A 27,860-nucleotide genomic window follows, 5' to 3' on the forward strand; every position below is an offset into this window, starting at 1 on the left:
GGCTGTGAACTACCCTATAATAGATCTGATTTGTCTATAAATATAAGCAGAATCGCTCTATACATTTCACAAAATTGGCAACAGGGCAATGCACATATTTTATTTATTAATTCTTATATACGCTCCAAGCTCCAGGCAGTTTATAATGAAATTAAAAAAGAAAAAGAAACGAGTCAATTCACTTCAATTCTCTGTAGTAAACAACAATAATATAGCAGCCTGTTTATAACAACTCACAAAGCATGTAGAAATCATCTGCAAATGCCAACTAAATAATGCAGCCTTTGAAATCTTGCAAAAATACCTGCAGAAAAAGCACAAGATATAGTATCACTTGGTTTAATTAAGGCAGGGGTGTCAAACTGGAGGCCCACGGGCCAGATGCATCACTTGCAGGCCATGCCCACCCCGGCTCCGCAAAGGCAAAAAACATTGTGATACGTCAAGTGACCTCACGTGACACAATCGAGTTTGACAACCATGGTTTAAGGCAACGGTCCCCAATCCCTGGGCCACGGCCTGCTCAGAACCAGGCCGCACAAGCAGCAGGCAAGTGTGTGTGTGTGCAGCGAGCAACAAGCACCCGTGTGTGGAGCTCCATTTGCACACACACAAGCACCTACCATGTGCATGAAACCATCCTCTTCCTTCCCCCACACCAGTCCACTAAGTTGGAAAGATTGGGAACTACTGGTTTAAATTATGGTCCACCATAGAAAAAGATGATACAACAACACAGGGACAGAATCCTAAGCCTTTAGCCCAAACATGTAACCCATTATCAAGCAAATTCCACTTGGAGAAAAAAAATCCCTGGTGTACTATAAAGCCAAGCTACATGGGATTTTATTAGTCAAAACCAGCACTTCAAACTGGATTCAGAAACTTAATGAGAAGCAGCGAAGCAACATGAACGTATCAGTTACATTACAGTAGCAGAGCTAATACTGCCCATATTTCAACTGTATCTGAAACCTATACTACCTCTTGGAGGAAAAGGAATGTTGAACTTACCTGAATGTTCGTTCTATGTGTGCTGCGTGAGAGTCCAAGCAATGGGTGTTAACACTGTCTGACTGGGCAGAGACTGAGTTGAAATTTGTTTAACCGCACCTCCTCTTCTTGTTGAGCTCTAGTTTGTTAAGGAGGGTCTGGATCTGGAGAAGACGAAACCTGGAAGGAAACCATTAGTAGGATCCTGGACCCAACCGAAGATAGGGAATGGTTGGATTCTCACGCAGCGCACATAGAACAAACATTCAGGTAAGTTCAACGTTCCTTCTCCTGTGCGCTGCTTAGAGAGTCCAAGTAATGGGATATGCCCAAGCTAAATATCCCTAGGGCAGGAAGTAGAAGAGTCCAGTGTCCCCTCAACAGGAAAAACCTGATAGAATACTCTTCAGCCAAAGGCTGCCTTGGCAGATGCAAAATTGTCCAACTTGTAGTTCCGGACAAAGGGCGAAGAAGAGGCCCAAGTGGCCTCTCTACAAAGTTCTAAAATAGAAACCAGAGTGGCTCAAGCCGCTGTGGTGGCTGCGCTTCACGTAGAATGGGCTGTAATTCGGCCAGGCTGCTGCCATTTCTGATGATCATAGGCCCCAGAAATACAAGCACTGAGCCATCGACCAATTGTGGATGGAGTCACTTTCGCGCCCAGGGATCTGAGCTGAAAAGAAATAACAATTCCATCTTCCTGAACTGTGCCGTTCTGTCAATGTATTTATGCAGAGCCCTGCGGACATTTAAGGAGTGCCTGCGACATTCTCTAGGATGCCTGGGGTTAGGGCAAAAATCAGGTAAGATAACCTCCTGGGGTCTATGGAATCAGGTGTTGATTTTTGGGAGAAACATTGGGTCTAGACGAAGAATGACTCGATCGGAATGAAATATGCACAAGTCCCTCCGCACTGACAAAGCTGCCAGCTCAGAAATTCTTCGAGAGGATGTTATTGCTACTAGAAAGGTGACCTTGAAGGTCAGGAGCTTGAGAATAGCGGAGCCCAATGGCTCAGATGGTGAGAGCACAAGGCTCAGATCCCAGGATGGATATCTGTGGACTGGAGGGGGGAGTAGGTTGGAAGCCCCTTTTAGGAAGCTACGAACCCGTAGATGTTGAAAAAGGGTTGTGGCTCCTTCGCAGGGTAGTATAGTTGCCAGTGCAGCGACCTGCTGACAGAGTATATTTGTGGCTAGCCCCATATCTAAACCTTCTTGAAGGAAATCCAAAATCTGTGGGACGGATGCTGATGTGGGGACTACTCCTTTCCTGGAACACCAGCGGAGAAATGAGGACCACATGGGGTCCCCGTTCATGCGGGTTGACGACGGGCATCGTGAAGCCAGAATGGTAGAAATCACAACAAACTGGAGCTCAACAGGAAGAGGAGGTGTGATTAAACAAATTTCAACTCAGTCTCTGGCCAATCAGATGATGTTAACACCCATTGCTTGGACTCTTTAAGCAATGCACAGGAGAATGTCATTTTTCAATGGCTTCACAATTTTTGGATATTTTATACCTGTCATTCAGACATTTTAGAAAATGCTCCTAATGGAGAATAAGCATTATTTAATTGCTAATGCACATGTCGTAATTGCTAGAGCCTCAATTAGCGTTGCACTCTTAGTTAGAAAATATACAAATTAAGAGAAAATGGGCCTTGATTTAAAATCAATTCGCCCTGCAACTATTGTCTAAAATTTTACATGACCCGTCTGGGTGGATAAAAATCATAAATTACTTAAACCAGCAGTTTTTTTATTGTTTTGGGTGAAAAAAATCAATCAATTTCTCTTGATCTAGGGTAATCCCTCTACATGCAAATTTACTTTCACAGAAAATAAAAGTCAAGCCATCCAGCTCTTGAGGCTAAATGTTATGAAGGTCTGCTGAAACGCTGAAATTAATTTTCCATGTACTTTATAAGGGAGAAAGATCACCACTTATCTCAAACGAGACTGATATTGTTGTGCTTCGTTTTGTTTTTGGCTCCCAAATATGACAGTCTGTAAGACACTGAAGCAAGCCAAAATTGCATCACAACTAAGTTACCATGCTGGATAAATCAGAAAGCCAAACAATAACAATAAGTAATTAATAAGGGCATCACTGATTTCAGGCACTAGAAGTTCCTTAGATGAATGAGAACCCTAGACTATCATGCCCTCATGACGAACAGATAAGCAGACCAGGAAGCCACAGTCTAAATAAACCATGTGTCAGCTTTGGAAGCCATACTAGGCCGAAGGCTTCCACACGCTACCACTTTCTCCTCTGTGGGAAAGTAGGAGAAGGGGGTGGTGATACAAGGGATTATTAGACATAACAGCATTCTTCCTGCCGATCAAGGTCAGGCTGAGCTACCCATTGAGGCATTCTCTTACTCAATAACATTTAAAAAGGAACATATTGTTAGATATTGTTGAATGAAAAGGGTGAGTTAAAATCCAAATTAGAATTAGAGGCAGAGGGTATAACAATGAATTTGTTTGCATACTTGCAAATACAATCCAGATATGATAATGATGTTAAAACAGAAGGTTTTTATAATAACCTAACGAGTTTTGATGAGATTTTAACAGGTTCAGATGACAACCTGATAAAGAAACTTACTAGAGGTAAAGTTAGAGGAAGAACAGGTTAAAGAGACAATGATTGCTTGGGGGAGGAATTTTGGTCATGGGATACTAGATGACTGGCAGAAATTGTGGATGTATAATTATAAAATGACGATGTTGACAGCATTTAAAGAGAATTTGTATAAGATGTTTTACAGGTGGCATCTACCTCAACAAGAATTGCTAGAATGTCTAAGGACAAATCTGAAAAATGTTGGAAATGTCATCAGATACCTGGATCATATTACCACATGTGGTGGACATGCATTGAAGCTAAAAGATTTTGGACTAAAATACACACGTGGTTGGAAAAAATGATTAAAAAGCATATTGACTTTAAGCCAGAAAACTTTCTGTTGGGAATTATACTGGAGATATATACTAGAGATATAAAATATTTGATTGTGAATATTATTACAGCAGCTAGGATTGTATTTCCAAAAAATTGGAAAAATGAAGTGTTACCTTTCCAAGATGAAATAATTAGAAAAATGTTGGAATGTGCAGAAATGAGTAAATTAACATTTGAAATTAGAGAAGAAGAAGATAAACAATATTATAAAATATGGGATTTATTCTATAATTGGTTAAATGGAAAGATATGTTAGGAAAAATGAGTATATGTATGTAAGAGATGATTATTTTGTGAATGCACAGGAAGATATGTTAACACCCTTACAAGCACGTTGTAATGGAATTGATTTGATGAGAGGTTTTTTATTTGTTTAAAAATAAATAAAATTTTTCAAAAAAAAAAAAAAAAAGGTCAGGCTGATCCCACATCTGGAGAAGGAGTGGCCGGAGTGATGTCTCGAGATGGTACGGTGGAAGATTGGAGCATGTGATCGGCATGTGTGAGTTTGTATTACTGAATCCAGATCCCCAGATTCGGATTCCATCCAACTGTGTCAGTTTACCTATGCTAGTAAAAGAACTTTGAAAGATGTTTGCTTCAGAGTCTTTACTTCAGGAAGGGTTTTCTGGAACGCTGACATCATGATGTAAAAGACTCCAATTTTGCAAAGGAGTGTCACAAAACTGTGTACAGGTAGTCCTTGACTTACACTCATTCAATTAATGACTATCCAAAGTTACAACACCACGGAAAGAGATGACTTATGACCATTTTTCACACTTACAACCATTGCAGCATCCCCATGGTTAGATAATCAAAATTTGGAACTTGACAACCGGTGTGCATTTATGGCAGTTGCAGTGTCCTGGGGACATGTGATCACCTTCTGCGATCTTCTGACAAGCCAAATCAATAGGGAATCTAGATTCACTTAACAGCCATGATACTAACTTAATAACTGCAGTGATTTACTTAACAACTACCCTGTTAGACCCAACTGGAAAATAAGTCCTAGCATGATTTTTCAGGGTGCTCGTAATATAAGCCCTAACCCCCCCCCCCAATAAGCCCCAGTTAAGACTGTCAGCCAGATGGTGCATTTAGTACCGTATTTCCCCCAAAATAAGACCTAACCACAAAATAAGCCCTAACATGATTTTTCAGGATGCTCATAATATAAGCCCTACTCCCAAAAATAAGTCCCAGTTAAGACTGTCAGCCAGATGGGTGCATTTAGTACTGTATTTCCCCTAAAATAAGACCTAACCAGAAAATAAGTCCTAATATGTCTTTTGGAACAAAAATTAATAGAAGACCCAATCTTATTTTCAGGGAAACACGATATGACAAGAGAGGTCATAAAATGGGGCAAAACTCACTTAAGAACTGTCTTGCTTAGCAATGGAAATTTGGGGCTCAATTATGTCATAGGTCAAGGACTACCTGTACTCTCCCTTACTCGTTCAACCTATATATACAATATATCCCTAAAGGAAGCTGGATTTGAAGTTTTGTGAAGTTTTAAAACTGGAGGAAGAAACACCAGTAATTTGGGCTATGCTAATAACAGGTGAAAATGCAGAAGCATTGTAAACTAGAGTAACAAAAGTCAACAAGCACAATCAAAAAAGAAGACTAAGATTAAATAGATATAAGTCTTCATTTAACATCCACTCATTCAGCGACCATTCAAATTTATGACAGGGCTGAACGAGAATTATGTCCTTATAGATGAAACATCAAAATATCTCCAGTTACATGATTCCAATTTGAGCATGCGGGAACCAGCTTGCAATTATGTCATATGTCCCACAGTCATGTGATCACCATTTGTGACCTTCACTGATGACTTCCAACCAGCAAAATCAATAGGAAAGCTGGCAGGTTTTATATGGTAATTGTTGTGGCTCCAGCCCCCCCACCCCCCGGGCCTGGCCCCCTGCCAGAGAGTGACTCAGAGAGTGAGGGGGAAGGGCCATCAGGGCTCTCTTCTGCAGGGCCAGCTTCCCTGGCTCAGCTCCAGGAACCAGAGGCAGGCCAGGTGGAAGAGGTGACGAGGCCTCCGTCTCCTGTATCTCTCCTGTCCAGGAAACGCTTCCAGACCCAGTTGAGGACAATCAGTCCTGGTTAGATCCCAGGTTTCGTAGACAAGAGAAGCGGGAACAACAGAAGCAGGGGTGGGGCAGGCCTAGAAAGTGCTGAGTCACAGAGCCACACCCCACAGGGTATAAAAGCAGGAGGGGCTGCTATACTGCTTTGTGACGAACAAATCAAACTGCCTAGAGAGAACTTGAGCTGAAGTGCTGTTTATTCCTGATTTCTTGGTTGACACGCTGGCATCAAGAAGGATAACAGAAAAAACTTGGCAGACGCTCGCTGGGTTGCTGCCAGAGCTGATAGCTGCCATGGACTCAATTGCCGGCTAATTGAGTCATTTCTTGTGACTCCCGGACTGAGGTGGGTGGGACAGAACAGTAATCATGTAATTGTGGGACACTGCAGTCATGCTAATAACAGCAACTGGGACTGCCAACCTGCTATTGCAAGTCACTGATATTATACCTTATAACTGGGTCACCTGGTGATCAAGTTCCCATTTCCAACTACTATCAGTAAGCAAGATTTACCTGTGAAGACCACAAAAGTCATGACAACAGGTGTAGCAACCAGCATTGTAACTGAAACTTGCATTACAGGTAGTCCTTCACTTACAACCACAACTAAGGCCAACGTTTTCCGTGCAAAGCAAGGCAGCTAAGTGACTGTTAAGTGAGTTGAAGAGAGATCTTATTGGAAAAGACCCTGATGTTGGGAAAGATTGAAGGTAAAATGAGACGTCAGAGGATAAGATAGTTAGAAAGTGTCATCAACACAATGAACATGAATTTTTGGAAAACTCTGGGAGGCACTGGAAGACAGGGAGGGTCTGGCATACTATGGTCCATGGCAGGGGTGTCAAACTGTGAGCAGGATGCTCACGCGCAGGCCACCCCAACCCAACTCCACAAATGAGAAAAACATCATGAAATGTCGTGTGATGGCAATGTGACGTGGCATGTTTGACACTCATGGTCCATGGTCCATGGAGTTGCACGGTTGAACACAACTTAGCAATTGAACAAGCATCAATGCTAACTTTAACACATAATCAAATCAAATTGTTAATCAATATCCACCAAAGGTTCATGTGAAAATATGAAAAATCATAATACACTATTATTATACCATTTAAGATATCCAGTGTGCTGAAACAGTTAACAGTATTGATCTTTGGAAGAGATAGGCATCCAACTTTATACTTGAGAGAAGATTAACTTGATTATTCACCTCCTGGCCCCGTTCAGATTACTTACATATTATTTATTGATAAGGTGTATTTTTCTGAATTTTCACAACACACTGAACCATGACCCATGGTCTACAAATCACAACAGCTGAGTGAACGCATTGCATTAAGTCATTTCTGCCATAACATCTTATCTTGAGTCAAACTCTGTCAAGCCCATTGAAGTAAGAGTGTTACGATCAGGTGAAAATACTGTAGCTTCTCGAAACTACCAATCATACTTTTAGATTCCTTGAAGAAAGATAAAAGATACTTAAGAAGTAGGAAGTCATTTAAAATCAGCTTTAGCATGCATTGCTGAAAATGTCAAATGCAAGTTTCTATCTGCATAATGTAGTTTAAAAAGGCCTGCCACCGAACTTCAGAAACACCAGGATAATTTGAATAATAAAATTCTAGGTAACTGAAACAAAACTCCTGAACAAATTATTAAAAGTGAGGTACAGGGGAACCATTATAAGTTTCCTTGCCAGCCAGATTTCTACTGCCATCTTCTTTTCCATCATGTATCTTCATTACATTTAATACTTGTACAATTAACACACCTCTACAACTAACCATAAGGTTCCCCTCTCCTCTGTATCATCACAAAGTGACCAGCAGATCTTCTGCACACTCTTGTCACCTCATCTTCTTTCCATATAGATAGGAAAGTAAAACCATTTTTTGCTTTAAAAGGGACCACAAAACTGCTACTTCCGTTAAACATCTTTTACAGCCATGTTCACTCAGCTGCAAAATGGAAGAGGGGGAAAAATAATAACAGATTAAATGCAAAATGTCAAGCCACAGAGCAGTGGGGTATTCTTTTATATGCACAACTTCCTGGAAAGATTTACCTTAGAATAAATCCATCAAAGATCACAAACTGCAGTTACCAAGCACTAGGTACTGTAAATGTCTGTCACATTTTCAAAATAAAAAGGTGCTATTTTCCAACAAGCCCTGCTTTCATAACTCAGAGTGAAAAATAAAGTCACAAGAAACAGCCACATAACACTTATGTTCACACACACACTCATCACCGAAAAATGTCATAACTTCCTTTGGAAGAGGAAACACATACCGTATTTTTCGGAGTATAAGACACACCTTTTTCTCCCCTAAAAGGGGATGAAAATTTGGGTGCGTCTTATACACTGCCGAAAATTTGGGTACGTCTTATACACCCCGCCCACCCACTGGCTCCCACCCTATGGCCTCTGCCTCCTAGCAATTTACCTCCTTGCAGCAAGCAGCAAGAAGAAACAGCCCATTTCAGCTTCAGCACAGCCTAATTAGCACAAGTTGATTGTCCATTGGATAGGCCTTCCAACTCTCAGCTGTTTCAGGCTGCAGGGATTGCCATTGCCTACTGCTGTGCAGGCCTCTGCTGCTTACTGCAAGGAGGTAAATTGCTGGGAGCAGATTTTTTTTCTTGTGCTAATTAAGCTATGCTGAAAACAAAAATGAAAGTAAAGCAGGCTGTTTGCTGCAGGAGGCAAAATTGCTGGGAGTCAGAAGCAAATTTATTTTTCTTGTTTTCCTTACCAAAAAAGGTAGGTGTGTCTTATAGTCCGGAGCATCTTATACTCAAAAAAATATGGTACTTTGGACATGTAAAGTTCAAGGTACAAAGCCTGGTTTATCCAGTTAAAAAAAGCTAAAGTAAATTTTGGTTTAGGATCTCAAGGAACCATGATTAATTATTTTAAGTCAACTGCATAAACCAAGGAAAATGCATTATATATAATCAAATTATTGATCTAATTCATTGGTCTGTTCATAAGTACTTTAGATACAAAGGTATTTTGGAGGTATCTGCAAGTATGCAAATTATCTAACTAAGCTCACCTTTTCCTATGATTGAAAGGCTAATTTCGATTTAAAGATAAATCCAAATCTGAGTTCCACACAAACCTGAAGATCTTGCATAAACTTACTATTTAATTTAGTACTTTCAACACTGATGTGTTTCTACCTTTTCACACAAAATCCTTCCCAATTCTTTCTGAAGAGGGCAGGAATTCAGTCTGGGACACTACACACAGTTCATGTATTCTACTAATAAACAAATTTACGTTTAGAAAGTTGTTTATACTACAAGCATCTACAAAATCCATCAATACTTGTTCTTGGAACAAAGCAGATTTTTCCCCTTTGGGGGAAATGGGTATATGTTCACATTTTTTCCCCTCTAATAAGCATTGTACACATATCCCATGTCCATAGAAATTACCATGGTTCAGCCTACCAATTTCAGCACTTAATCATTCCCCATTTTGTTCCCACTATTCACATCCTATCATGGTAGGATTAGTTCCTTCCCATGCTATTTTATAAAAGTTGCATGAGTCAGAAGAATGATGCTTTTTAATATAAACAATGTTTAATAAAACTATTTCCTGGAAAGATGTTTCTATTTAATCCTCATAAACTATCTCTAAAAGTTTATCTCCAGTTTCATTACATGGTTCCAACCCTTAGATCTTCCAACAATAAATTATAATTAGCAACAGGATGTTGCTGAAATTTATAATGCCACTATAATTAGGGCTGGATACTTTGCACAAAGCAAGGAAGCTTTAGCTGTTACAAAAGGAAGCATCCAAACTTTGAAAAAAAAAAAGTGGGAGGGAGATATTAAATTGATATTATCCAGGCCAACCCAACAGTTCTACTAAAAGATTGCTTGTTAATAGTTTAGATTCACTCAAGAAATCTAGCTACGTTACGGAAAATGATCAGTCCCAATTTGGACAATGTGAGAATTTTGCTCAAGAATAACCACGTTGGCTGTATAATCAAAACAAACTGCTTTCTACCAGAACTGTCTAAATATATGAACACCTTTGACAAACCGAAATCCTAAATCTCCTGAAGGATTCAATGAGCATTTATTACAATAACATTCATTTAAATGATTCATATTATGATTTAAATCGTGATTTAAATCGACTTGATTTAAATCAAATATGCCCTGACATCTACTCACCCCCTCTCAAATTTCCCAGCTTATTTTATATTTATTTTGGATTTTAAAAATTGTGAGATGCAATCCGAGGTGGCTAATATTTTCCTTGTATTTAAGATGTTTTTTTTAGTTATTTCCCAATACTCCAGAAGCTAATTCCTCCATTCATTATTCATAGTTTGCTATAACCCATTGGATATTGGCATATAATCCCAGTGAATAATAAACTCAATTATTACATTATGCTAAATATGCTGTAGTTTGTGTAGCTCAATATACTGGTAGCTCAATATATTATTTGTCAGGTAACAGCATATTATCTGGGTCTACACAATATATTTAATTAAGTAAGTTTTGGGCTTAGTAGCTACATTCACGTAGCACGAATGCTAAACATAAAATAAGTTTATTGTGAGCTGGTGTGCAATCAGAGGATTGAATCTGATGTGTTGAATCATCAATGTTCTTTCTGCGCCAACTCAGAAAGCTCAAACTGTCCAAGGAGCTGCTGATACAGTTCTACAGAGGAATTATTGAGTTTGTCATCTGCACCTCTATAACTGTCTGGTTTGGTTCTGCAACCCAACAAGAAAGACACAGACTTCAAGAGGATAATTAGAACTGCAGAAAAAAACAATGGCTACCAACCTGCCTTCCATTGAGGGCCTGTATACTGCACAAGTCAAAAAGACCCCTCACATCCTGGACATAAACTGTTTCAACTCCTACCCTCAAAACGACGCTATAGAGCCCTGCACACCAGAACAACTAGACACAAGAACAGTTTCTTCCAGAACGCCATCACTCTGCTAAACAAATAATTTCCTCAACACCGTCAAACTAGTTACTAAGTCTGCATTACTATTAATCTTCTCAACGTTCCTATCACCCCTCTCCTCCCACTTATGACTGTATGACTGTAACTTTGTTGCTGGTATCCATAAGATTTATATTGACTGTTTCCCTATGACTATCATTAAGTGTTATACTTTATGATTTTTGACCAATGTATCTTTTATGTACACCGAGAGCGTATGCACCAAGACAAATTCCTTGTGTGTCCAATCAAGGCCAATAAAGAATTCTATTCTATCAATTCCACAGAGAACATATAAAATTTTAGCTGAGTTTATTTGCTCTAGTCACTGATCATTTTTCAGTTGCAATCTGCCATTAGCCAGAGAGAACGAAGCCCACAGAAATTCTAAATAAATACATCTGTTGAGTCTATGAAAAATAATGGAGGATACTGCACACATTTCCCCATAGAGCATACAGTAATTTCTGCTTTTAGCTAGATCTTTAAAGGAAGCATTGAAAGCTGACTGTGGTAACAAATAAGTGAAACAGCAGGAAAGACTCATCCTTTGTATTTGGTCCCTCTTATTCTCACAAAGGAATAATGGCCAACACTGACAAAAGAGGTGAGGTCACCAACAAGTGATAAAAAGAATCTTCTGGAAGAAATAAAAAAAATAAACTAAGCCTCTATCACACAAAAAAGCAAAGGCTGCTATAAACTGATAACTGAAATTCAGAGAAGTTGTTGGAGGCCAAAAATATTGAAAAAAATGTGTTGTTTCTATATTATTAATTTATGTTCTTCTACTGTTCTTCCCCCCCAAAGGTTAAAGCTAAAATACCAATTACCAATACTCTGAATTATCTTAATCATATACTGATTATATCTGTTTATTAGACTAAATTTTTATTAGAACCTAAACAGATACCATTTCATTCAATTGTACATTCTGTTTGATTAATCAAAAATAAACCAGACTTCATGGTTATTTGAGGATCTCTATTTTTAATGTTATAAATCTAAAATATTTATTTAGCATTTCAAAAGGTCAACCACAAAAAAAAACTTGCGTCCAATTGAATATCAGGCATATGGAGTATCAAATACACAACTTAACAATATTACAAGCCAATGTTATCAAGAAACAAATCGGTCTGCTGCCTCATGCCAATAGTGCATCGAATCCAGCATTTTGTAACACAGAGTAGTTGGCCAGATAAATCTAAAACAAATAGAAAGGTGGCAATGATCCTTTTTTGGTTGATTCCTAAAAATGTATATTTAGGGTATGTGTCTGCAATTTCAAAGATATGAACCAGCTACTGTAATTAAAAGTCACTGATACCCCATTCTCCATAAATTTGCCGATTTCTGAAAATTGGTGGCCATCTTCAAATCTTCTGGCAGTAAATTTCTAGATGATGGTGAGAGGGATGATGATGATGATGATGATGATGATATCATCCCTTCAGTCGTTCCAACTCTTGGCGATTCTATGAACCAGGTCTCTCCACATCCAATCTTGTCCTGCTTCTTTGAGTTTTTCTATGCCTAGCCTAGCTGGTGTTAGCTTTGATGGTATCCAGCCACTGTATTTTTTGACAGCCTGGTTTCCTTTTACCACTCACTCTTTTAAACATTAATTGCTTTCTTTAATGAATTCTCCCATATGACATGGCCAATATTTTTCACAATGGATGACTATTTTAACCATTCATTCTGACTTCTATAGGATTCCTCAAGTCAATCTTTCCACGTTTAGACCCCTTTTCAAATTTATATTCAAAGCTTGCATATTTTGTTCTTGATTACGCTCAAATTTGCAGGGTGTTTTTTTTTTTTTGCAAGGTTCTGAATTGAATTTCTGTGTCCAATCAGGAAAAACTGCACTTTTTAATGTAATCATGTTCACTGGCACACAAATTAAACCAAAATATAAATCTACAGGAAGATCTCAGGGAAGAATGTGACACATTTTGAATTCAAAGGAAGTACAGGTTGTTCTCAACTCACAACCACAACTCAGTCTAGTATTTCTGTCGTCAGTGCAAGTCATCAAGCAAGTCATCACATTACTGGGCCCAATTTTCCTATCATTTTTACCACAGTCGTTAAGGAAATCATGCAGTTAAGGCAATCGTGTAAGACAGGGGTATCAAACTCGTGGCCCACAGGCTGGATGCATCACACTCTGGCCACGCCCACACCTAGTTTAGCGAAGGGGGAAAAAGTCACGATAGGTCATGTGACGCCATGACGACACGAGTTTGTCACCTGGTGTAAGCTAGATCTTTAAAGGAAGCATTGAAAGCTGACTGTGGTAACAAATAAGTGAAACAGCAGGAAAGACTCATCCTTTGTATTTGGTCCCTCTTATTCTCACAAAGGAATAATGGCCAACACTGACAAAAGAGGTGAGGTCACCAACAAGTGATAAAAAGAATCTTCTGGAAGAAATAAAAAAAATAAACTAAGCCTCTATCACACAAAAAAGCAAAGGCTGCTATAAACTGATAACTGAAATTCAGAGAAGTTGTTGGAGGCCAAAAATATTGAAAAAAATGTGTTGTTTCTATATTATTAATTTATGTTCTTCTACTGTTCTTCCCCCCCAAAGGTTAAAGCTAAAATACCAATTACCAATACTCTGAATTATCTTAATCATATACTGATTATATCTGTTTATTAGACTAAATTTTTATTAGAACCTAAACAGATACCATTCATTCAATTGTACATTCTGTTTGATTAATCAAAAATAAACCAGACTTCATGGTTATTTGAGGATCTCTATTTTTAATGTTATAAATCTAAAATATTTATTTAGCATTTCAAAAGGTCAACCACAAAAAAAAACTTGCGTCCAATTGAATATCAGGCATATGGAGTATCAAATACACAACTTAACAATATTACAAGCCAATGTTATCAAGAAACAAATCGGTCTGCTGCCTCATGCCAATAGTGCATCGAATCCAGCATTTTGTAACACAGAGTAGTTGGCCAGATAAATCTAAAACAAATAGAAAGGTGGCAATGATCCTTTTTTGGTTGATTCCTAAAAATGTATATTTAGGGTATGTGTCTGCAATTTCAAAGATATGAACCAGCTACTGTAATTAAAAGTCACTGATACCCCATTCTCCATAAATTTGCCGATTTCTGAAAATTGGTGGCCATCTTCAAATCTTCTGGCAGTAAATTTCTAGATGATGGTGAGAGGGATGATGATGATGATGATGATGATGATATCATCCCTTCAGTCGTTCCAACTCTTGGCGATTCTATGAACCAGGTCTCTCCACATCCAATCTTGTCCTGCTTCTTTGAGTTTTTCTATGCCTAGCCTAGCTGGTGTTAGCTTTGATGGTATCCAGCCACTGTATTTTTTGACAGCCTGGTTTCCTTTTACCACTCACTCTTTTAAACATTAATTGCTTTCTTTAATGAATTCTCCCATATGACATGGCCAATATTTTTCACAATGGATGACTATTTTAACCATTCATTCTGACTTCTATAGGATTCCTCAAGTCAATCTTTCCACGTTTAGACCCCTTTTCAAATTTATATTCAAAGCTTGCATATTTTGTTCTTGATTACGCTCAAATTTGCAGGGTGTTTTTTTTTTTTTGCAAGGTTCTGAATTGAATTTCTGTGTCCAATCAGGAAAAACTGCACTTTTTAATGTAATCATGTTCACTGGCACACAAATTAAACCAAAATATAAATCTACAGGAAGATCTCAGGGAAGAATGTGACACATTTTGAATTCAAAGGAAGTACAGGTTGTTCTCAACTCACAACCACAACTCAGTCTAGTATTTCTGTCGTCAGTGCAAGTCATCAAGCAAGTCATCACATTACTGGGCCCAATTTTCCTATCATTTTTACCACAGTCGTTAAGGAAATCATGCAGTTAAGGCAATCGTGTAAGACAGGGGTATCAAACTCGTGGCCCACAGGCTGGATGCATCACACTCTGGCCACGCCCACACCTAGTTTAGCGAAGGGGGAAAAAGTCACGATAGGTCATGTGACGCCATGACGACACGAGTTTGTCACCTGGTGTAAGAGAATAGGCTCTTAAATTGACTGCTTGTTGGAAGCCAACGGGGAAGTCACAAATTGTGATCATGTCACTGCAATACTGCAACCTTCATAAATACGAGCCAGTTGCCAAGTATTTGAATTGAGATCATGTGACAGCAGAGAATGGGTCATCACTTTTTATGAGGCCACCATAACTCTGAACCATAGTTGAATGCATTTAAGTCGACGACTACCTATATATAGACTACAGGTAATCCTCGATTTATGACCACAATTGAGCCCAAAATTTATGTTATTAAGTGAAACATCTGTTAAGTGAGTTTAGCCCCATTTTACAATTTTTCTTGCCACTGTTAAGTCAATCACTGTAATTGTTAAAGTTAGTAACACGATTGTTAAGTGAATCTGGTTTCCTATCAATTTTGCTTGTCAGAAGGTCGCAAAAGCTGATCACATTTTAAATAGTTTTAATGTTTTAATATTTCATAATTTTACGGGGTTTTATCATTTTAATGTTTTAATTCGGCCATCTGTGTAATAAGTTTTTTAAGTCATTGTTTTATGTGTATATTGTTTTTGTTTTTATCTTGGCTGTAAACCACCCTGAGTCCCTCGGGAGAAGGGCGGTATAAAAATTCAATAAATAAATAAATAAAAATAAATAAATCACATGACCCGGGGACACCACAACCGTCAAAAATATGGGTCAGTTGCCAAGCATCCAAATTTGGATGCTACAATGGTCATAAGTGTGAAAAATTGTCATAAGTCAGCGCCATTGAAACGTTGAACGGTCATTAAATGAACTGTTACGTTTTTCTATAAAAAAAATTCTCCTGAACACTGGTTAAAACCTTGGTGTACAAAAAATTTTTTTATCCTATTTACTGGACCCTAAATAATGTTTTATGATTAATGTATTTTTACAATGACTACGATAATGATCTATCACTATTGCTGTATGTATACAGAGAGCTTATGGACCAGAGACAAATGCCTTGTGTGTCTAATCACACTTGGCCAATAAAAAATTCTAATTCTAAATATTGCTGAGGTAAAATCTTTATAAATGTATAAATATCCTCCTTCTCTAAAGTGTTCAAAGTGGTGTGGTACATATAAAGACTCTTTTGGCTTTTTATTACTTATGTCCATTATCATATACCAGACGACATAAAAGCATAAACAAGGTCTAAGCTAAATGAATCTACATCCTTCAAATTATATTTCAGCACACAAGGGTTACATTTTCAGATTTCTAGAGAACAGGGAAAAAATGGCTTAATCTCCCTTTCCTCTGTTCAGTTTTGAAGAACAAACAGAACAGTTATATCAATCCTTACCTAACCATGAAAAATTGACTAGTATATATGGATTCAGTTTAGGGACTAACTGTACTGCCAAGCCTCATTTTTCAAATATTAGGTCAATGTGTTTCCTAAATTACTGCTCACTAGTTTCCAAAAGCATTCAAAGTAGCTAAATAATAATTATCAATCAAGGGAGCAATGGAAGCATTCAAGATAAGGGTTCTTTTAGGTACTCAAAAAGGTTTGGGGGATTTTTTTTTTTAAAAGTGAAGGGGAATATCCTTAACACAAAACTCTGCTCAGAAGACCTCTTCCTAATGAAAAAAACCTTTTGCAGAATTAAATATCCTAGTTCCAGTTACCTAATACTTTCTGTAAACATCTAGTATGCTAATAAAAAGAAGGCAATGAACTGTTCGTTTTCTATAAAAAATTCTCCTGAACACTGGTTAAAACCTTGGTGTACAAAAAATTTTTTTATCCTATTTACTGGACCCTAAATAATGTTTTATGATTAATGTATTTTTACAATGACTACGATAATGATCTATCACTATTGCTGTATGTATACAGAGAGCTTATGGACCAGAGACAAATGCCTTGTGTGTCTAATCACACTTGGCCAATAAAAAATTCTAATTCTAAATATTGCTGAGGTAAAATCTTTATAAATGTATAAATATCCTCCTTCTCTAAAGTGTTCAAAGTGGTGTGGTACATATAAAGACTCTTTTGGCTTTTTATTACTTATGTCCATTATCATATACCAGACGACATAAAAGCATAAACAAGGTCTAAGCTAAATGAATCTACATCCTTCAAATTATATTTCAGCACACAAGGGTTACATTTTCAGATTTCTAGAGAACAGGGAAAAAATGGCTTAATCTCCCTTTCCTCTGTTCAGTTTTGAAGAACAAACAGAACAGTTATATCAATCCTTACCTAACCATGAAAAATTGACTAGTATATATGGATTCAGTTTAGGGACTAACTGTACTGCCAAGCCTCATTTTTCAAATATTAGGTCAATGTGTTTCCTAAATTACTGCTCACTAGTTTCCAAAAGCATTCAAAGTAGCTAAATAATAATTATCAATCAAGGGAGCAATGGAAGCATTCAAGATAAGGGTTCTTTTAGGTACTCAAAAAGGTTTGGGGGATTTTTTTTTTTAAAAGTGAAGGGGAATATCCTTAACACAAAACTCTGCTCAGAAGACCTCTTCCTAATGAAAAAAACCTTTTGCAGAATTAAATATCCTAGTTCCAGTTACCTAATACTTTCTGTAAACATCTAGTATGCTAATAAAAAGAAGGCAATGAACTGTTCAGCGAGGATACATAAAACAACACAGAGTTACACAATGCTCATGCAGGCAAGAATTACTTAAATTTCATAAACATCAACCAATCCATTTTTTGGGACCTTCCTTACCATCTTCTCCACCCTCCACAAACTCATTCATACCACTTAGTCACCTCTCTGTCTTGCTTTGGTAAGACACAAATTTCTTTCAAAAAAGAAGCTAAGAAATTAAAATGCAGAATCTTGCCAAATAAAGAGGAAAATGAAATAAAAAACTCAAGTTTATGTGCTTAATGTTTTAGAAGTTTTGAGATTAGGAGGTAAACTAGATAAGGTGTAAATACTTTAAGGAAAATAAAATTATTCATTGCTGAGATGGATTGAGAAAACAGCATGGTCAGCTGTAAATCCTGCTGAAACAGAGTTTTTCTGTCAAGAGAAGTCCCACATTTCAGAAATAATGCATTGTAGAAAAAGTCCCAAGTTCTAATCACAATTTAATCCTGACCACTTATTGTAATAAAACATGACATTAGCAATTTTGCAAATCCAGATACAATAGTGCAGAAACTAAATATAGCTTATTTTTTTTATTAATAGATAATAGTGGTCTAGTTATTAAATTCTGGTTTAATGCAATGGGAGAATCATAACACAGTTTAACCATTTATTACACAGATTCTAAGCACTGGGCCAGTTCTAAATAATTTGCTTGTATAAAATATAACAATGCTGATCCTGTCCGTGAAGCAACACAAACAAGCAAGGAAAAAAATGTTAAATAAAGCTTCATCCCAACTTTTAACCTAAGAAACTGCTACGACTTACAAATAAAAGCTGCATAATGCCTCAACATTTTGCCCACTCAGTTTTAAAACCACTTTTTCTGCATATCTTCTAAAAGAAAAAGACTATATTTTCCCCAAAAAAGTCACATGTAGTAAAATATAGGTAGTCCTCAACATGTCTACAACTGAGCCCAAATCTCTATTGCTAAGTGAGATGGTTATTAAGTGAATTTTGCCCCAATTTATGACTTTTCTTGCCGCAGTTAAGAGAAATCACTGCAGTTGTTAAGTTAGTAACATTGTTGTTAAGTGAATCTGGCTTCCCTATTGATGTTGCTTGTCAGAAGGTCCCAAAAAGTGATCAAGTGACCCTGGGACACTGCAGCCGTCATAAATATGAAACAGTTGCCAAGCGTCTGAATTTTGATCACGTAACCATGAGGATGCTGCAACAGTCATGTGAAAAATGGTCATATGTCACTTTTTTCTTGCCGTTGTAAGTTTAAGTAGTCACTAAATGAACTGTTGTAAGTCAAAAACTATCTGTAGTGAAGCCCAATCTGCCCCTTTGAAAAAGATGCTACTTAGAAACTGCACATTTGGGCTTAAAATCTACAACTGATACCTGATAAAGATATAAATTCTCTTCAAAGTTGTTACTGAGTTTTCTTTCATGTCTGTTCTTCCCAGGAAATGTTATAATAGAATTAGTTTTTATATTAAAAAATGCTATTATTGTGCCACTTTGCATGTTATTCATGGAAACAGTGGGATGAATTAGAATTGCTTATTAAAATTCGTGAAGGCTAAAATTTAAAAACACCACTTACAAGGTTACTCAATGCAGATACCAAAATATATTTTGCATCATCCACACCATTATTGTTTATTCTGATCCTTGTTTTATTTATGAATCACCTTTTTCTAAGTAGCCAAGTGCTAGGCAAAGATAAATTTTCAAAAAAAAAAAAAAAACCCTGCATGTAATTCAGACGACTGAAATAAAATTTTAACTATTAAATCATTATTATTTGGCTTCCTAAATAGAGAAAAATGTGTAATGTTTTTCCTTAATTGTACTGCCTTTAGTGAAAAGGCCCTGCCCTTATTTCATAACACAACAGCAAAACAGCTAACTGACTGTGTTTATTTATATATCCCCTGCAACTACTGTCTGATAACAAATGAACAGCAAAATGCAGAGCTAACATAGGCTTAATTCCAGTATTTTTGATGTAAAATAATATAACAAAGTAAGGATTCTGCCCAAATGTAGTCTTCTTTAAGAAAGAATTGGATATTCTTTGGGTTTTCCTTGCAAGTAAAATATGAGAGTTAATTAAAAAGAATGTCAAAACATTCACAGAGTGTTTTTAATTTTCAATCCACCATATTCTGCTAGGATTCTGAACAATCAATAAGCCTAGATTTTTTTTCTTTTTACGACCCTTTATTCCCTTTCCTTCCGGGTGGAGTTGGGGTGACTGAGTGAAGCTGAGCATTTACTGGCCAGATGCCCTTCCTGATGTCTACGTGGAGATCGCAGCAGATATTTTCTCTTTGCGCCCTGATAGAGAAACAACTGTCGCTGCCTGGGATCAAACTCTAATCTTCTGAATGGGACGCGAGTGTCTTCACCTTTATGCCACCATGCCACTCAGTCAATAACATAAAATATCCACCTTACAGGTAGTCCTCATTTAGCAATCACAATTGAGGCAGGTAATTCAGTCAGCAATTGAAGCAGTCAGTAAGTCAAACTGCAACCTTGACTATGATTTCAGCTTTGCTTTGTTTAAAGGTAAGATAAAGGTTCCCCTCGCACATATATGCTAGTCGTTCCCAACTCTAGGGGGCGGTGCTCATCTCCGTTTCAAAGCCGAAGAGCCAGCACTGTCCAAAGACGTCTCCTTGGTCATGTGGTCAGCATGACTAAACATCAAAGGCACACGGAACGCTGTTACCTTCCCACCAAAGGTGGTTCCTATTTTTTCTACTTGCATTTTTTATGTGCTTTCGAACTGCTAGGTTGGCAGAAGCTGGGACAAGTAATGGGAGCTCACCCCGTTATGCAGCACTAGGGATTCGAACCGCTGAACTGCCGACCTTTTGATCGACAAGCTCAGCGTCCTAGGCACTGAGCCACTGCACCCCTTTGCTTTGTTTACAGTCCTGAAAAGGTTGTAAAAGCAAGGACTGGTCAAAAAAGTTATTTTATCACCTTCATACTGCAATCACTAAATAGGCAGTCATTCAATGAGGACTTTCAGTAATTATTATACATTGATACATTAAAAATACCCAATCTAGAATAGGTTGTCAAATAGATACCCATTTGACTTAAATTGTTGACTGAACCAAAACATGATAATAGACCACCATTTATGCTTTCCATGTTGTGCAAATTTGCCATTTGTGACTCAGCCAAACAATGTTTAAACAGTGGCTTAGCATTAGTCCAAATGAGTCAGAATGCCTGACTTTGCAGTCTGCCTAGATATGATTTGCTTATCTTGAATAAACAATTGGCTGAGTTCAGACGTTAACTACTAAAATATGTATTTGCAAAGTACCCTGGGAAATGCATTTAAAATTCTTTTTCCCTGGTATAAAAGCTTGCAGCCATCCTAAGTTCACACAACATATGGAGCCAAACTGAGCCACCCACATTTCAGCTTAACATGAACCTAGCACTATTTTTTATGAGTTCTCCTAATTATCACTTGAGGTAAAAATTATAGGAATTTCTACAGTTCCACAAACTATATTCTAAAGCATTTTGCATTTGGATTTATATCACTTTAGCATTTCAAAGAACCAAACAAGCGTTCATTATTATTGGAACCTGAAAAAAACTACTAGCTTCTGGAACAACTATCAAATAACCAAGGGGTTGAAGCACGTCATGCAAGCAGTCACCTGGTGTTCAAGCTAACTTCCTTTTAACTGACAGATACTCACCTTTTTCTTTACAAGCAATTCAGCTGGGAATGAAGACATTCATCTGAATCAAACAGCCATCAAAACAAACCTATTAATAGTTTCCTTACCTCCACCTACCCTTTAGAAGGAAATAGCAAAATGTATCCCAGGTGCTCTCAATTATTATATGGGATAGAAGTCCTGGCATTTCCTGATTGGTAAAGCATCTCTATGAATTTGACTTTTATAGATCTAGCCTTAACATCTCTCCAACTTGTGTTGAATTAATAGGAAGCACACAAATTTAGGTGCTGAAAAGCAAAGACATGTTGAACGGTCCTTGAAACTTTTAAGTAATGGGGGAATAAATCGGGGGGAGGGAGGGTGGAAATATAACTAAAAGTTTTATTTTATTTTGACTGGGATTGAATTCACATATCAAGTTAAACTATTGTCTGCAAATTAAGCCACAGCTTAATTCATGCAATACAGCACGCTAAGACCTAAGATTAAGGCGGTGTTTTGTACCCACTCTTTGTCATGTTAAAAATGACAATTTACGCCTCAAAAATTCACTGATTAAATCAGTAGCCTATGATCAGTTTAATACATATCAATTTTACAAGAGGTTTAGGAATCACTCCAAGCTCCAAATTCCAAACCGCCAGAATTTGTAATCTACAATATAGTTAATGCATATTCACAACTTCAAAAAAAAAAATCCAAAATGGTGGCCAATCTATTTGTTAAGCAGCTGCATACATATAGAAACAAGTAAAATGGCATGTGGACACTTGTTAACCAAGGTCTTTAGCATGCCATGCAAATACAGCCTACACTATGGGAACTCTATGACCGTCATTTAGAAAGTATGATTTATAGCTTTGTGTAAGGTAGAAAATCAAACTAACAAGCCATGTGCTAACACAGTGCTCAGTATAAATTAAGCATTAGTTTTCTTTGGTGGGTGAGTAGGGTTTAAATCCAATAAATAATTATTAACTCCAGTTCTATTCTAAGTTTTATGTCTTGCACAAGGAAGCCTTTTGTTATTTTTGTTCTATTTTATATATTTAACTTGTTATAACCAGATTTTTAAAGGGAAGCCTAGGAACACTGTAAGGTATTTTTTTTAACTGTGCAGTTACATCACAATAGAAGCTGTTTTCACACAGTCCTTAACCCAGTTAACTGAATCAACTCATTTTCTGGGTTCATGCTATGGTAAATACTCATTAATGTAACGTAACTTAACTTAACTTAACTTAAACAAATAAGCTAAAGCTGCACAATATACCCGAGTTACCAAAACAATAAGCCACAGTTGGTTACGAAGACATTAGCCAATTCTTTATGTGACCTTGTTGGTAAACAGTCAAAACTGGCTGTACATGCATATGTGTATCCCTCGGTATACATAAAAATATCATCTGTAGTGTATTTCCTAAGTGCAGCATGTCTACACATGTGTTCAAAACAGGCAAGACTGCAATTGCACCACTGCAAAAAAAAAAAAAATCCCCTTTTTATCCAAGAATGCTGTAAAAACCTACAAGATGGCAGTCATGCCATTATGAGTATGACCACCATCTTGTTCGTTTTCTAATCTCAAATACATTCTACATCTCTACAAGAAATACTATTTAACCAATCTGTTCCTATTTTCTTGGTTAAATGTTGGGCTATAATTCCTTTAGCTGCCACTCAACCCAGCCAATGGAACATTAGCAGTGGTGGATTTCACATATTCTTACCACCGGTTCACCCCGCGCACGCTCGCTTTACGCACATGCCTTCCATGCATGCGCCTGGCCTTCCGCACATGCGCTTTGCTCACACACACGCCTTCCACGCATGTGCCCAGCCTCAAAAACATGGCTAAATAGGACAGCATTACATGCAGTTGCTGCTACCGGTTTGCCTGAACTGGTCCAAACTGGCTGAATACCAACTCTGCACATTAGATATCAGTTATGAGAGTTGTAACTCAGAAGACTTGGGTATTATCAGAAAAGTTATATTTAGCTCTCACAGCTTATAGTTATTGGCAGACATCCCCCATAAGTGGGTCAATTATTTCTTAAAATATTCAAATCCTTTCATCTCTCACCCACAAGAATTTTATAGGAATCACAATTGCACCTACTGACATATATGTGTGAAAATCTTCCATTAAGGAAGGCCCATAATCTATAATCTCTGTTCATATGATTATATACCTTAAACCACTCTCCAGTTGTCTAGAATTGTCCTATGAGTAAACAACTTCCATATCAGTGAGTTCATACACAATAAAGGTAGTGGTCAACAATGTATTTTGTAGTTGTGAAATGTGTAAGTTCATTATAAATTGTAGGAAGAATTCCCTTTTCCCCCTTCATAAATGTATCACCATTAAGGACTCCAAAAATGTCATGACTACAGAAAAAAAATGTTTAAATGTGAAAATTTATTTTTATTAAATTTGTTTGCAACCCATCTCACCACAAAGCGACTCTGTACAGCACTTATGCTTGGCCACTGGCCGCTAAGTCATATCCTTGAAGCAGCACAAAGCTTCATTTTCCTGAATGAAAAATCAAGGCTTCTAAGTAGGCTTTTTTGCCATTGCAAAATATTATTGAATTACAAAGAAAATCAATAGAAATATCAACACTTAGGTTGGCCCATGACACTTAATCCTATGTCTGTTGCTCTGTTCAGTTGTTCATGATTTACGAAACGTGTTTTATGGTAACATGTTGTAGGAAGCAAGCCAACTCAGTTTCAGACCAAAACATGGTTTAACCAAGCATGGTTTATAGCAGGAGTCTCCAACCTTGGCAACTTTACGACTTGTGGACTTCAACTCCCAGAATTCCTCAGCCAGCATGCATTGGCTGAGGAATTCTGATGTCCACAAGTTGTAAAGTTGCCAAGGTTGGAGACCCCTGGTTTATAGCATTAAGGGATGATCCAAGTCTCTATGATCATGTACAGATATTCCTCTGTTTACGACCACAATTTAGCCCAAAATTTCTATTGCGAAGCAAGGAAGTTGAGTTTTGCCCCATTTTACAACCTTTTTGCCACAGTTCAGCATATTATTGCAGTTGTTAACTGAATCACATTCGTTAAGGGAATCTAGCTTCCCCCATTGTCTTGGCTTGTCAGAAGCCAGTTGGGGAAGGTTACAAAATGGCGATCACATAACCCCAAGTCAGTGCAACTATCATAAATTCATGACAATTGCCTGAATTTTGATCCCCATGACCATAGGGATAACTGCAACAATCCTAAGCATAAAAACCAGTCATAAAAGTCACATTTTTCAGTGTCCTCGTAACTTCGGTCACCAAACAAATTGTTGTAAATCGAGGACTATCTGTAAAATCCAATGGTTTTTTAAAAAAAATTGCAACATCTATGAGTAAGAATGTAGTAACGGCCTAGACACCAACATGTTATTTGTCCATACTGGTTTATCAAATCTTTCCTTCTCAATCATATCCATATTTAGAGAGGGGAAAGAAGTTTTGCTGTTTTTCTGGTATTTTTGAGTCCCACCACAAAGGGGAAAAATATGGAATACTTATACAGGTGAAAATTTAAAAGCAAGTTTAAACACTCCATGAAACCACATATGACCCATATACATTTTGGCCTAGTCTTACAATTTCTGACTGGTTCAGTGTGCCATGCCATCCAAGGAAACTGGGTTAATCCACGAATTCAAGTTCTGGTGAAGGATGGGTACTCAGATCCTGCAAACACTTCTAATTTCATTAACCTTACCCTGTTATCAACAAAACTCCAAGTTTGAGGCCTAGTCCAAGTCCACAACTCTTTCCCCAAATTTTTGAATGAAATGTGCTTTTAAGGAGAAAAAATATCGTGTTCAGGTGGTAAGTAAGTAACATACAACTGAGATACAAGGCCAAGTCAGATTATATACCACAAGTTTCTGTATTATTCCTGTTCATGAATCAAAACTGAACTTCTATTTAGGTCTGACTGAAAAAGAAACCTCAAACTATACTATTGAGGTTAAATAGAATACCTTCTTCCCACTCACTCCCCCAAATCCCAGACTGGTTAAAAAATGAGATTTCTACAATGCCTTATATAAATGAAATGCAACTCCCTTTACACCAGCCAAATATATGTATATATATTAAAAAGGAAGAAGGAAGTGAAGCACATGTAGGAGTCAGAAATTCCAGGCAATTCAGGGACACCCTTTAATAAGACATTTTGTCCAACCACTATATACCAAAGTTCAGTGTTTGTTTTTAAAACTTCCACACTCCAGAAAATCCATAGCCAGGTTGTTTTTCTATGTTTGGCTCTCTTTTCCCCTGGTTTCCCCCTTCAGCCATTGAATAATCTGCCTCTTTTTCCACCAAAGATCCAAAAGGATAATAAAGTGAATTACATTTACCACGGCAGGTAGATGATTAACCAGATCCAGTTCTGTACTGCAAACATATCCTCTGCTTTCAAAGCATACGATTAAAAGAAGGGGGGAGAATTGCACCCTTCACTGATATGATCTTGAGACTTTTTACACGTGGAAGAGAACAGGGTATAAAGCCACCCTGATTTCAAAACTAGGCCTTATAGACATGTAACTCTTGAATTTTGCACCATTGTTTTTCCCAGAGACCAAAGTTCATTCCAGAACTTGGCTATTAGAATATAGTTTAGGATTCTGTCCCGGAACAGTTTTTTAAAAAGTGGGGTTGCTCCAATTTCCAAAACAGAGTCCACAAAAGCAAATTACCATCATCATTATAACAGCCTAGATTTTTTAAAGGGGGGGGGTAGTGAAAAGAAGCCATCAAAAGCCCTTTTTTCCCTTTATTATTTAGCAAAGACACAGCAAAAGCCACTGCTAAGCTCTTCCCCCTCCCCCACCAGTGTGAGTTCACTCTGCCACATTCCTTCCCCTCCCCCACACCGATTGCAAACAAGACATTTAAGGCGCAAACCTCATCAAACAAAACTTTTCTTTCAACCCACACTTTAATTTACCAGTCATTGGAGGTGGGGGGGAAATAAATTCTACTGACCTTTCTCTTTTTGGGGGAAAAAAAAGAAAAACAACCCTGCACGCACGCACCCAGGCAAAACACACTTCCGAACTTGGGAATTTTTTTTTTTTATAAGACACCTCTCCGTGTGTGTTTGTATTTCCTTCCAGCAAGAATATTGTACATATAATATACATATATATATATATATATATCCGCCGATGCAAAATAAAAATAAAAAACTCTCCTCTGGCCCAAATCGTCTAAAAATAGGCAATCAAGCCAGCTTGCTTCATAATGGCTGCTGGCTTTGCATTTATTAGTGCAAAGGCTTCTCTTCTTCTTCTTCTATCTCCCCCACCCCCACCCCACTTTCCAAAAACGCGATGAATCAACACTTTCCCCCTCCCCACACCCCCAATGCAATTTTTTTTTTAAATAATTAAAAAGATCAGAAGAGAGGGGGCGGGGGGGGTTTAAAAACACCTCCGGAAAGATGAGCCCAAAAAAAAAAAAAAGAGGTCGAAAAAGATTAAAGTTAAAAGACACACTGCCTTCCCAAAGGGGGGGGGCGCAATGCTTGTTACACTTCTGCCCCTCCCCCACGCGTTGCTTCCTCCAACTAGCTACAAACACAGGCGCCCCTCCCCCCGCAGCTCTACCCCCCCCTTCCTTCAATTCCCTTCCCAGCAACGCCCTCCCTGAACTCCCCCCCCCCGCGCGCGAAATAACCCCTTAAAATATACTTTAGGGGCGCCTGAAATATTCCCCAGCTTGCAATTAGATATTTAAAACTGCGCAGAGGGCACAAGACAAACATGCACAACCTGGCAAAGGGAAAGCGGGGAGGGGAGTGCGGGGGGGGGGGAAGAAGAGAAACACTTGATTATTATTATTATTATTTCTTACCTTGCAAATTGATGGCTTTAGTATGGCTCTCCGCCCCCCCTCCTTTTGCAATGGAGGCAAAAGAGGAGGAAAAAGCCCCCCACGCTGACACACATAGAGCTATATTTCATGCAGCTTCCTCCTTTCTCTTAAGAGGTATAATATATGGGTTTGCAATTGCGGGTGCAGCCCAAAGGGGGGAAGGGAAGGGGGGGGGAGAGAGAAAAAAAAACAAGGAGGGACTTCAACGAGCCACCGGGAAAAAAGAGGGGGAGGGGGGGGTGGAAATGCAATGTATTCAATTATGACCCGAGTCTGGGTGAGGGGTGTGTGTGTGTGTGTGTGTGTTGAGAGAGCGAGCGAGCGCTGATGCTGCTGGGGGGGGGGATGGGAAGCAAGAAGCGGTGGGGGGAAATTATAGATTAAGTCCCAAGGAAGAAGGAGGAGGAGGAGGAGGAGGAGGCAATCAAAGGGGGGGGGGAGTAATGCTTTATGTGTGCGCGCGTG

The 27,860-nt window shown here is 38.0% G+C and overlaps 1 protein-coding gene across 9 annotated transcripts in view; it reads right to left on the reverse strand.

Annotated features, from left to right (window-relative positions):
- TBL1XR1 (TBL1X/Y related 1) overlaps positions 1 to 27,603 on the reverse strand; it is a 296,615-nt gene extending 269,012 nt beyond the window's left edge. For 5 of the 9 annotated variants that reach the window (XM_058189221.1, XM_058189228.1, XM_058189222.1 and 2 more), the window contains exon 1: positions 27,375 to 27,603. The gene's annotated coding sequence lies outside the window, so the exon portion shown is untranslated. Of the gene's footprint in view, positions 1 to 1,014; positions 1,174 to 26,504; positions 26,528 to 27,374 lie in introns of those variants that run through there. The other 4 variants (XM_058189223.1, XM_058189231.1, XM_058189226.1 and 1 more) reach the window with 3 other exon arrangements.
- Positions 27,604 to 27,860: the final 257 nt, after the last annotated feature.

Source organism: Ahaetulla prasina, chromosome 6 (assembly GCF_028640845.1).
Source record: "Ahaetulla prasina isolate Xishuangbanna chromosome 6, ASM2864084v1, whole genome shotgun sequence".
NCBI lineage: Eukaryota > Metazoa > Chordata > Lepidosauria > Squamata > Colubridae > Ahaetulla > Ahaetulla prasina.